Below are 12,909 nucleotides of genomic sequence, written 5' to 3' on the forward strand. Positions count from 1 at the left end.
TTATACCTATGAACCCCTAATCTGCTGCCCCTAACATCGCCAACACTTATATTATGTTTATTACCCCCTAATCTGACCCCCCCAACGTCGCCGCCACCTACCTACACTTATTAACCCCTAATCTGCTGACTGGACCTCACCGCCACTATAATAAATGTATTAACCCCTAAACCGCCGCACTCCCGCCTCGCAAACACTATAGTAAATTTTATTAACCCCTAATCTGCCCTCCCTAACATTGCCGCCACCTACCTACAATTATTAACCCCTAATCTCCCGCACCCAACGTCGCCGCTACTATAATAAAGTTATTAACCCCTAAACCTAAGTCTAACCCTAACCCTAACACCCCCCTAACTTAAATATTATTTAAACTAAACTAAATAAAATTACTATCATTAAATAAATTAATCCTATTTAAAACTAAATACTTACCTATAAAATAAACCCTAAGATAGCTATAATATAACTAATAGTTACATTGTAGCTATTTTAGGATTTATATTTATTTTACAGGCAACTTTGTATTTATTTTAACTAGGTACAATAACTATTAAATAGTTAATAACTATTTAATAGCTACCTAGTTAAAATAATTACAAAATTACCTGTAAAATAAATCCTAACCTATGTTACAAATACACCTAACACTACACTATCAATAAATGAATTAAATAAACTACCTACAATTATCTAAACTAAAATACAATTAAAGAAACTAAACTATAGTACAAAAACAAACAAACACTAAAAAAAAAAAAAAAAAGAATTACAAGAAGTTTAAACTAATTACACCTAATCTAAGCCCCCTAATAAAATAAAAAAGCCCCCCAAAATAATAAAATGCCCTACCCTATCCTAAATTAAAAAGTAATCAGCTCTTTTACCAGCCCTTAAAAGGGCTTTTTGCGGGGCATTGCCCCAATCTTTTACCTGTAAATTTCCTACCTTAATTCTGATTGGCTGATAGAATCCTATCAGCCAATTGGAATTCGAGGGACGCCATCTTGGATGACGTCATTTAAAGGAACCTTCATTCGGACTTAGGACATCGTACGAAGAGGAAGGCTCCACGTTGGATGGATTCAAGATGGCTCCACTCCGCTCCGGTTGATTGAAGATTGAAGATGCCGCTTGGATGAAGACATCTGCCGCTTGGAGGACCTCTTCTGCCCCGATCAGATGAAGACTTCTGCCGCTCCAGATGTCCACTTCTGGCCCATCGGTGCCCGGCTGGGGGAACACGGCTCCAGGTAGGGTGATCTTCAGGGGGGGTAGTGTTAGGTTTTTTTAAGGGGGGGTCGGGTGGGTTTTAGAGTAGGGGTATGTGGGTGGTGGGTTTTAATGTTGGGGGGGGTTGTATTTTTATTTACAGGTAAAAGAGCTGATTACTTTGGGGCAATGCCCCGCAAAAAGCCCTTTTAAGGGCTGGTAAAAGAGCTGATTACTTTTTAATTTAGGATAGGGTAGGGCATTTTATTATTTTGGGGGGGCTTTTTTATTTTATTAGGGGGCTTAGATTAGGTGTAATTAGTTTAAACTTCTTGTATTTTTTTTTTGTAATTTAGTGTTTGATTTTTTTTGTACTATAGTTTAGTTTCTTTAATTGTATTTTAGTTTAGATAATTATAGGTAGTTTATTTAATTAATTTATTGATAGTGTAGTGTTAGATGTATTTGTAACTTAGGTTAGGATTTATTTTACAGGTAATTTTGTAATTATTTTAACTAGGTAGCTATTAAATAGTTATTAACTATTTAATAGCTATTGTACCTAGTTAAAATAAATACAAAGTTGCCTGTAAAATAAATATAAATCCTAAAATAGCTACAATGTAACTATTAGCTATATTGTAGCTATCTTAGGGTTTATTTTATAGGTAAGTATTTAGTTTTAAATAGGAATAATTTATTTAATGATAGCAATTTTATTTCGTTTAATTTAAATAATATTTAAGTTAGGGGGGTGTTAGGGTTAGGGTTAGATTTAGGTTTAGGGGTTAATAACTTTATTATAGTAGCGGCAATGTTGGGTGCGGGAGATTAGGGGTTAATAATTGTAGGTAGGTGGCGGCGATGTTAGGGAGGGCAGATTAGGGGTTAATAAAATTTATTATAGTGTTTGCGAGGCGGGAGTGCGGCGGTTTAGGGGTTAATACATTTATTATAGTGTCGGCGAGGTCCGGTCGGCAGATTAGGGGTTAATAAGTGTAGGTAGGTGGCGGTCGACGTTGGGGGGGTCAGATTAGGGGTAATAAATATAATATAGGTGTCGGCGATGTTAGGGGCAGCAGATTAGGGGTTCATAGGGATAATGTATGTTGCGGCGGTGTCCGGAGCGGCAGATTAGGGGTTAATAATAAAATGCAGGTGTCAGCAATAGCGGGGGCGGCAGATTAGGGGTTAATAAGTGTAAGGTTAGGGGTGTTTAGACTCGGTGTTCATGTTAGGGTGTTAGGTGTAAACTTAGAAAGTGTTTCCCCATAGGAAACAATGGGGCTGCGTTAGGAGCTGAACGCTGCTTTTTTGCAGGTGTTAGGTTTTTTTCAGCCAGCTCAGCCCCATTGTATCCTATGGGGAAATCGTGCACAAGCACTTTTTAGCCAGCTTACCGCTACCGTAGGCAACGCTGGTATTGAGAGTTGAAGGGAAGCTAAATTTGATCAACGCTCCCTTTTCTGAGGCTAACACAGCCACTCAGACAACTCGTAATACCAGCATTGTCTTAAGGGTGCGCTGGAAAAAAATTCTCATTAGCACCACGGGTCTTTACCGACAAAACTCGTAATCTAGGCGATAAATACTTAAATACATACTGTATGTACACACATCTATACATATATTAAGACATCTATAAATATATGTTAAAGCCCTTGAATTCTTGAAATTTAAAACAGCCAATAGGATGAGAGCTAATTAAATTCTATTGGCTATTCAAATCAGCCAATAGAATTTCAGTAGCTCTCATCCTATTGGTTGATTTGAACAGCCAATAGGATTTCAGAAGCTGTCATCCTATTGGCTGATTTGAATTTCAAGAATCAAATCAGCCAATAGGAATGCAAGGGACGCCCTTTTGAAAAGGCTCCCTTGCATTGAAGTGTCCAATCCAGTGTACAGCTGTGACCGTATGAAGAGGACGCTCCATGCCGGATGTCTTCAAGGATGGATCTGCTCCACGCCGCCGGGATGAAGATATAAGATGCCGCCTGGGTAAAGACTTCTCGCCATCTGGATGAAGACTTCTTGCCGCCTGGATGAGGATAGATGTCCGGACTTCAGAAACTGTGAGAGGATCTTTGGGGGTTAGTGATATTTAAAAAAAAAAAAAAAAAAATGTGGGTGTTTTTTTTTAGATTAGGGATTTGGGCTTTAGGTAAAAGAGCTGAATGCCCTTTTCAGGGCAATGTAAAAGAGCTGAATGCCCTTTAAAGGGACATTAAACACTAAATACATGCTAGATAGAATGATGCATTCAAAGAAAAGATTAGTCCATTACTAACATGTAGATGTATTTTTTAAGTTTCATTAGTTGTTTAAAAAGTGACAAAATAAGTGTAAAGTTTTACTGTCTATAAAACACTGGGAGCTGCCCTGTTGTAACTTGTGTTACCTTCTCTGCTGTGGCCAATTAGGGACAGTTATAAATAGGTCACTAGAGTGTGCAGCCAATGGTTGTGCTGGATTTAACAGTGTTCTGCACTTCCATTTCTAACAGGAACTGAAAAGCTCACAATTTCAGAATGGAATTACAGGCAAAGAGGACAAAATAAATAATGAAAGTATATTGCAGAGTTGTTTTATTATATACAATTTATCATTTTATGTTACCATCTCAAAGTGTTTAATGTCCCTTTAAGGGAAATGCCCATACAAATGCCCTTTTCAGGGCAATGGATAGCTTAGGTTTTTGTTAGAGTTAGGTTTTTTATTTTGGGGGGTTGGTTGGGTTGTGGGTTTTACTGTTGGGGGGGTCTTTGTATTTTTTTTTTCCAGGCAATGCCCTACAAAAGGCCCTTTTAAGGGCTATTGGTAGTTTATTGTAGACTAGGATTTTTTATTTATTTGGGGGGGGGGGGGGGGGGGTGGTGCGTTGTTATTTTTAAAGGACTACTAGATTAGTTATAATTGATCATTTAGTTTGTTATTTTTTGTAATTTAGTATTTCTTGTAATTTTAGACTTAATTTTTTTAGTAGTGTTAGGTTTTTTTAATGTGTAATTTAGTTTTTTTAATGGGTAGTTATTTTAATTTTAATATAATAGTTTAGTATAATAGTTATGTTAGGTTACTTGTTAGTTTAAACTTAGATTTTGTTAATTTCACAGGTAAGTTTTTATTTATTTTAAAATAGGGATATTTAAATTTGAATATAAAGTTAAGGGTTGTTAGGTTTAGGGGTTAATACTTTAAAGGGACAGTCAACACTAGAATTTTTGTTGTTTAACAAGAAAGATAATCCCTTTATTACCCATTCCCCAGTTTTGCATAACTAACAATCGGCTAGATTACGAGTTTTGTGTTATGAGCGAAAAACATAATTTATGTAAGAACTTACCTGATAAATTCATTTCTTTCATATTAGCAAGAGTCCATGAGCTAGTGACGTATGGGATATACATTCCTACCAGGAGGGGCAAAGTTTCCCAAACCTTAAAATGCCTATAAATACACCCCTCACCACACCCACAATTCAGTTTAACAAATAGCCAAGAAGTGGGGTGATAAGAAAAAAGTGCGAAAGCATATAAAATAAGGAATTGGAATAATTGTGCTTTATACAAAAAAATCATAACCACCACAAAAAAGGGCGGGCCTCATGGACTCTTGCTAATATGAAAGAAATGAATTTATCAGGTAAGTTCTTACATAAATTATGTTTTCTTTCATGTAATTAGCAAGAGTCCATGAGCTAGTGACGTATGGGATAATGACTACCCAAGATGTGGATCTTTCCACACAAGAGTCACTAGAGAGGGAGGGATAAAATAAAGACAGCCAATTCCTGCTGAAAATAATCCACACCCAAAATAAAGTTTAATGAAAAACATAAGCAGAAGATTCAAACTGAAACCACTGCCAAAAGTACTTTTCTACCAAAAACTGCTTCAGAAGAAGAAAACACATCAAAATGGTAGAATTTAGAAAAAGTATGCAAAGAGGACCAAGTTGCTGCTTTGCAAATCTGATCAATCGAAGCTTCATTCCTAAACGCCCAGGAAGTATAAACTGACCTAGTAGAATGAACTGTAATCCTTAGAGGCGGAGTTTTACCCGACTCGACATAAGCATGATGAAATAAAGATTTCAACCAAGATGCCAAAGAAAAGATGACAAATAATACAAAGCTCTAACAGCATCCAAAGAATGCAATGATTTCTCCTAGAATTCATAGGATTAGGACATAATGAAGGAACCACAATTTCTCTACTAAGGTTGTTAGAATTCACAACCTTAGGTAAAAAATTCAAAAGAAGTTCGCAGCACCGCCTCATCCTGATGAAAAATCAGAAAAGGAGAATCACAAGAAAGAGCAGATAATTCAGAGACTCTTCTGGCAGAAGAGATGGCCAAAAGAAACAAAACTTTCCAAGAAAGTAATATAACGACCAAAGAATGCATGGGTTCAAAAGAAGGAGCTTGAAAAGCCCCCAGAACCAAATTCAAACTCCAAGGAGGAGAAATTGACTTAATGACAGGTTTTATACGAACCAAAGCTTGTACAAAACAATGAAATATCAGGAAGATTAGCAATCCTTCTGTGAAAAAAGAACAGAAAGAGCAGAGATTTGTCCTTTCAAGGAACTTGCGGACAAACCTTTATCTAAACCATCCTGAAGAAACTGAAAAATTCTCGGTATTCAAAAAGAAAGCCAAGAAAAAATGATGAGAAAGACACTAAGAAATATAAGTCTTCCAGACTCTATAATATATCTCACTAGATACAGATTTACGTGCCTGTCACATAGTATTAAACACAGAGTCAGAGAAACCTTCTTTGACCAAGAATCAAGCGTTCAAACTCTATACCTTAAAATTTAAGGATTTGAGATCCTGATGGAAAAAAAGGACCTTGCGACAGAAAGTCTGGTCTTAACGGAAGAGTCCACAGCTGGCAAGAGGCCATCCGGACAAGATCCGCATACCAAAACCTGTGAGGCCATGCTGGAGCTACCAGCAGGACAAACGAGCATTCCTTAGAATCTTGGAGAATACTCTTGGAAGAAGAACTAGAGGCGGAAAGATATAGGCAGGATGATACTTCCAAGGAAGTGATAATGCATCCACTGCCCCCGCCCGAGGATCCCAGGATCTGGACAGATACCAGGGAAGTTTCTTGTTTAGATGAGAAGCCATCAGATCTATTTCTGGGAATTCCCACATTTGAACAATCTGAAGAAATACCTCTGGGTGAAGAGACCATTCGCCCGGATGCAACGTTTGGCGACTGAGATAATCCGCTTCCCAATTGTCTATACCTGGGATATGAACCGCAGAGATTAGACAGGAGCTGGATTCCGCCCAAACCAAAATTCGAGATACTTCTTTCATAGCCAGAGGACTGTGAGTCCATCCTTGATGATTGATGTATGCCACAGCTGTGACATTGTCTATCTGAAAACAAATGAACAACTCTCTCTTCAGAAGAGGCCAAGACTGAAGAGCTCTGAAAATTGCACGGAGTTCAAAAATATTGATCGGTAATCTCACCTCCTGAGATTCCCAAACCCCTTGTGCCGTCAGAGACCCCCACACAGCTCCCCAACCTGTAAGACTTGCATCTCTTAAGATTATAGTCCAGGTCGGAAGAACAAAGAAGCCCCCTGAACTAAACGATGGTGAACTGTCCACCATGTCAGAGAGTGTCGTATAATCGGTTAAAAGATATTAATTGAGATATCTTTGTGTAATCCCTGCACCACTGGTTCAGCATACAGAGCTGAAGAGGTCGCATGTGAAAACGAGCAAAGGAGATCGCATCCGATGCGGCAGTCCTAAGACCTAAAATTTCCCATGCATAAGGCTACCAAAGGGAATGATTGTGACTGAAGGTTTTGACAAGCTGATATCAATGTTAAACTTCTCTTATCTGACAAGGACAGAGTCATAGACACTGAATCTATCTGGAAACCTAAAAAGGTTACCCTTGTCTGAGGAAACAATGAACTGATTGGTAAATTGATCCTCCAACCATGATCTTGAAGAAACAACACAAGTTGATTCGTATGAGATTCTGCGAAAATGTGAAGACTGAGCAAGTACCAAGATATCGTCCAAAAAAGGAAATACCAAAACCCTGTTCTCTGATTACAGACAGAAGGGCACCGAGAACCTTTGAAAAAAATTCTTGGAGCTGACGCTAGGCCAAACGGTAGAGCCACAAAACTGGTAATGCTTGTCTAAAAAGAGAATCTCAGAAACTAAAAGTGATCTGAATGAATCGGAATATGCAGATATGCATCCTGTAAATCTATTGTAGACATATAATGCCCTTGCAAAACAAAAGGCAGGATAGTCCTACAGTTACCATCTTGAATGTTGGTATCCTTACATAACGATTCAATATAGATAGATCCGGAACTGGTCTGAAGGAATTGACCTTCTTTGGTACAATGAAGAGATAGAATAAAACCCCAGCCCCTGTTCCAGAACTGGAACTGGCATAATTACTCCAGCCAACTCTAGATCTGAAACACATTTCAGAAATGCTGAGCCTTTGCTGTGTTTACTGGGACACGGGAAAGAAAAAAATCTCTTTGCAGGAGGCCTTAACTTGAAGCCAATTCTGTACCTTAAAAGAAAACGTAAACTGCCCCATACCAGCTGAGCTGGAATGAGGGCCGCACCTTCATGGGTATTTAGGAGCTGGCTACAGGTTTCTATAAGGCTTGGATATATTCCAAACTGGAAATGGTTTCCAAACTGATACCGCTCCTGAGGATGAAGGATCAGGCTTTTGTTCCTTGTTGTGAGGAAAGGAACGAAAATGATTATTAGACCTAAATTTACCTTAGATTTTTTTATCCTTTGGTAAAAAAGTTCCCTTCCCTCCAGTAACAGTTGAGATAATAGAATCCAACTGAAAATCGAATAATTTATTACCCTGGAAAGAAAGGGAAAGCAAAGTTGACTTAGAAGACATATCAGTATTCCAAGTTTTAAGCCATAAAGCTTTTCTAGCTAAAATAGCTAGAGACATATACCTGACATCAACTCTAATGATATCAAAAGATGGTATCACAAATAAAATTATTAGCATGTTATAAAATAATAATAATGCTATAAAATTATGATCTGTTACTTGTTGCGCTAAAGCTTCTAACCAAAAAGTTGAAGCTGCAGCAACATCCGCTAAAAATATAACAGGTCTAAGAAGATTACCTGAACATAAGTAAGCTTTTCTTAGAAAGGATTCAATCTTCCTATCTAAAGGATCCTTAAATGAAGTACTATCTGCCATAGAAATAGTAGTACGTTTAGCAGGAGTAGAGACAGCCCCATTTAACCTTAGAGATTTTGTCCCAAAACTCTAATCTGTCAGATGGCACAGGATATAATTGCTTAAACGTTTAGAAGGAGTAAATGAATTACCCAAATTATTCCATTCCCTGGAAATTACTTCAGAAATAGCATCAGGGAGAGAAAACACTTCTGGAATAACTACAGGAGATTTAAAAACCTTATTTAAACGTTTAGATTTAGTATCAAGAGGACCAGAATCCTCTATTTCTAATGCAATTAATACTTCTTTAAGTAAAGAACGAATAAATTCCATCTTGAACAAATACAAAGATTTATCAGCATCAACCTCTGAGACAGAAACCTCTGAACCAGAAGAACCATTATCAGTATCAGAATGATGATGTTCATTTAAAAATTCATCTGAAAAAATAGAAGTTTTAAAAGACTTTTATGTATACTAGAAGGAGAAATAACAGACATAGCCTTCTTAATGGATTTAAAAAAAAAAAAAAATCTCTTATGTTATCAGGAACACTCTGAAAATTAGATGTTGACGGAACAGCAACAGGTAATGTAACAGTACTAAAGGAAATTTTATCTGCATTAATAAGTTTGACATGACATGCAATACAAACAACAGCAGGAGAAACAGATACCAAAAGTTTATAGCAGATACACTTAGCTTGGTAGCTCCAGCACTAGACAGCGATTTTCCTGTAGTATCTTCTGACTCAGATGCAACGTGAGACATCTTGCAATATGTAAGAGAAAAAACAACATATAAAGCAAAATTGATCAAATTCCTTAAATGACAGTTTCAGGAATGGGAAAAAATGCCAAAGAACAAACTTCTAGCAACCAGAAGCAATGAAAAATGAGACTTAAATAATGTGGAGACAAAAGCGACGCCCATATTTTTTAGCGCCAAATAAGACGCCCACATTATTTGGCGCCTAAATGCTTTTGGCGCCAAAAATGACGCCACATCCGGAACGCCGACATTTTTGGCGCAAAATAACATCAAAAAATGACGCAACTTCCGGCGACACGTATGACGCCGGAAACGGAAAAGAATTTTTTGCGCCAAAAAAGTCCGCGCCAAGAATGATGCAATAAAATGAAGCATTTTCAGCCCCCGCGAGCCTAACAGCCCACAGGGAAAAAAGAGTCAAATTTTTGAAGGTAAGAAAAAATGAATAATTCAAATGCATAATCCCAAATATGAAACTGACTGTCTGAAAAATAAGGAATGTTGAACATTCTGAGTCAAGGCAAATAAATGTTTGAATACATATATTTAGAACTTTATAAACAAAGTGCCCAACCATAGCTTAGAGTGTCACAGAAAATAAGATTTACTTACCCCAGGACACTCATCTACATGTTTGTAGAAAGCCAAACCAGTACTGAAACGAGAATCAGCAGAGGTAATGGTATATATAAGAGTATATCGTCGATCTGAAAAGGGAGGTAAGAGATGAATCTCTACGACCGATAACAGAGAACCTATGAAATAGACCCCGTAGAAGGAGATCACTGCATTCAAATAGGCAATACTCTCCTCACATCCCTCTGACATTCACTGCACGCTGAGAGGAAAACCGGGCTCCAACTTGCTGCGGAGCGCATATCAACGTAGAATCTAGCACAAACTTACTTCACCACCTCCATCGGAGGCAAAGTTTGTAAAACTGAATTGTGGGTGTGGTGAGGGGTGTATTTATAGGCATTTTAAGGTTTGGGAAACTTTGCCCCTCCTGGTAGGAATGTATATCCCATACGTCACTAGCTCATGGACTCTTGCTAATTACATGAAAGAAAAGCCTCATAATGCTGCTTTTTCACTACTGCTGCTATTACGATCCTTGCAGGTATAGCTGTACCGCACACCTTTTTTGGCCGTAACGCAACGTTACTACCGCACCTTTCACAAAGGCCCTTTTCAATGGGACTTCCATAGCGCCAGTATTACGAGTTTTGCCTGGGAGGCCAAAAAGTGAACGGTACAGCCTATACTGTCAAGATTCGTTCCACCATCTAAAGTCAGTAGTTATGAGTTTTACGTTACAAAGCTGTAGCATAAAACTCATAACTAAAGTGTTACAAAGTACACTAACACCCATAAACTACCTATTAACCCCTAAACTGAGACCCTCCCGCATCGCAAACACTATAATAAATTTATTAACCCCTAATCTGCCGCTCCGATCATCGCCACCACTATAATAAACATATTAACCCCTAAACTGCCGCACTCCCGCATCGCAAGCACTAGTTAAACATTATGAACCCCTAATCTGCCGCCCCCAACGTCACCGCCGCCACTATACTAAAGTTATTAACCCCTAAACCTAACCCTAACCCTAAGTCTAACCCTTACACCCCTAACTTTAATATAATTAAAATAAATCTAAATAAAAATTACTATCATTAACTAAATAATTCCTATTTAAAATTAAATACGTACCTATAAAATAAACCCTAAACTAGCTACAATCTAACTAATAGTTACATTGTAGCTATCTTAGGTTTTATTTTTATTTTACAGGTAAGTTTCTATTTATTTTAACTAGTTAGATTAGTTAGTAAATAGTTATTAACTATTTACTAACTACCTAGTTAAAATGAATATAAATTTACCTGTAAAATAAAACCTAACCTGTCTTACACTAACACCTAACATTACACTACAATTAAAAAAAATACATTAATTAAATACAATTAACTAAATTCCAAAAAAAATAAACACTAAATTACACAAAATAAAAAAGAAATTATCAAATATTTAAGCTAATTACACCTAATCTAATAGCCCTATCAAAATAAAAAAGCCCCCCCAAAATAAAAAAACCCTAGCCTAAACTAAACTGCCAATAGCCCTTAAAAGGGCCTTTTGTGGGGCATTGCCCCCCAAAAATTCAGCTCTTTTACCTGTAAAAAATTGGATCAGCCAATAGGATTTTTTCACCTTTAATTCCGATTGGCTGATAGAATTCTATCAGCCAATCGGAATTCAAGGGACACCATCTTGGATGACGTCATTTAAAGGAAACTTCATTCTTGAAGAGCCATCGAAAGAAGAGGATGCTCCGCACCGGATGTCTTGAAGATGGAGCCGCTCTGCGTTGGAAGGATGAAGATAGAAGATGCCGTCTGGATGAAGACTTCTGCCCGCCTGGAGGTCGACTTCTTGCCGCTTGGATGAAGACTTCTCCCGGCTTCGTTGAGGACTTCTGCCTGCTTGGATGAAGACTTCTCCCGGCTTGATGAGGATGGATGTCCGGTCTTCAAAAACTGTAAGTGAATAAAACCCCGAGGATAGCCCATAAAACTCTCCAGTTCCCGGTTCACTTGGGGGGTTTGGCCTCCCCATCCATAATTAAGTATTATGAGGGAGCCATGCTCACGCATATCTCCCAGTGGGGAGTTTTGCAATCTCAAGACAGGTGGAGGGATATCGAACAAGCTTCATTGCCCTTTGATATCTATCTAAAAGATTTAATCTGGACCCCGGTCCACAGTCGCAGAACCTTGAACATCCAAAACCTTGTAATTGTAGAGTGCTTGGCGGTTTGGGATAAGATCCGGCACCGCAAGCTGATCGCGCCGCATCCCTCTCCAATTACCTCTATCCCTGGCCTATTTACGGGCCTCCCGGATACACACCCCAACACATGGGCTAGAATGGGGGTGACACAAGTTTCGGATCTCTGGTCCGCGGCCAGTGGAGACGGCTATCTTAGGTTGTCTAGGGACAGCCTTGGTAAAGATGTCCCCCCTTACCTCCACTTCGAGCTCACCAGGATTAAGAGTTTCCTATCTAGTTGGGGCTTTTCCCCCTCTGCTTCGCGCCCACTTACTCCATGGGAATCTACTTGGAAGGGTGGACGCAGACTCTACAAACCTCTGTCGAGACATTACTGTCTGCTAGAGGGCACGGCACCCCCGGACCTGGCCTCGCATTTGAACAAGTGGGACGCTATCCTCCACACTAAAATCTCAGCTAGTGCCTGGCAAGGATCTCTTACCCTAACCAAAAAATCCTTGCATTGTGTGACAATGTTTGAAACGCACTATAAAGTCGTTTCCCAATGGTACCTGGTCCCAGTGCGACTAGCCAAGATGTTCCCGACGTCCTCCCCACAATGCTGGAGGGAATGTGGAGCTCAGGGGACCATGCTCCACGTCTGGTGGGACTGCCCCAGATTGTCTCACTTGTGGAATCTGTGTTTCCGCACTCTATCTGCTCTTAAGATACAGTTGCCCAAAAGCCCTGCCACAGCACTTCTACATTTAAACCTACAAACCCTCCCCAAACACCAACAGATCCTTTGTGTCTACCTTCTAACTTCAGTCAAAACCTGTATTGCTAGATGCTGGAAGAAAGCTTCCCCCCCTGGCTGGTCGGATATCCTTAGGAACATGGCCTATTTGCAGACCATGGAA

This window comes from Bombina bombina, chromosome 6 (genome assembly GCF_027579735.1).
Source record: "Bombina bombina isolate aBomBom1 chromosome 6, aBomBom1.pri, whole genome shotgun sequence".
NCBI classification, from domain to species: Eukaryota; Metazoa; Chordata; class Amphibia; order Anura; family Bombinatoridae; genus Bombina; species Bombina bombina.